We start from the raw sequence: 475 nt of genomic DNA, 5'->3' as shown, positions 1-475 counted from the left end.
CTACCCCGGGCTGCCCATCCCCGACTCCCCGTGCAGCCCAACGCCGGCAGTCCGTGGGACACCGCCAGGTCCTGGCGCCGGTCCCCGCCCTGATCCCGACCGCCGCCCCGGTCCCCATCCCCATCCCCACTTCGGGTCCTAACCCTGGTCCACATCCGCGTCCCAGTCCCGATCCCCGGTCCCGATCCCGGTCCACATCGTCGTCCCGGTCCCCATCTCCGCTCCCGTTCCCATTCCCAATCCCCATCTCCGCTCCCGTTCCCATCTCGGTCTCGGTGCCGGTCTCGGTCCCGGTCCCGGTCCCCGCTCCCCTCACAACGCCGCCCGCCCTCCCGCGCCCCCTCGGCCACGCCCCCTTCCCACGCCGGTCCATTCATCCCCCAGCCACCCCTGTCACGTGACGCGGGCCCGGCGGGCGCTCCCCGGCCGCGGCTTCGCCGCCGCTTCCGCGCCGGGCCGGGGGCGGGGCAGGGGC

This window comes from Pyrgilauda ruficollis, unplaced genomic scaffold, assembly GCF_017590135.1.
Source record: "Pyrgilauda ruficollis isolate IOZ18807 unplaced genomic scaffold, ASM1759013v1 scaffold6, whole genome shotgun sequence".
Taxonomy (NCBI): Eukaryota; Metazoa; Chordata; class Aves; order Passeriformes; family Passeridae; genus Pyrgilauda; species Pyrgilauda ruficollis.
Note: the sequence above shows the minus strand (reverse complement) of the source record.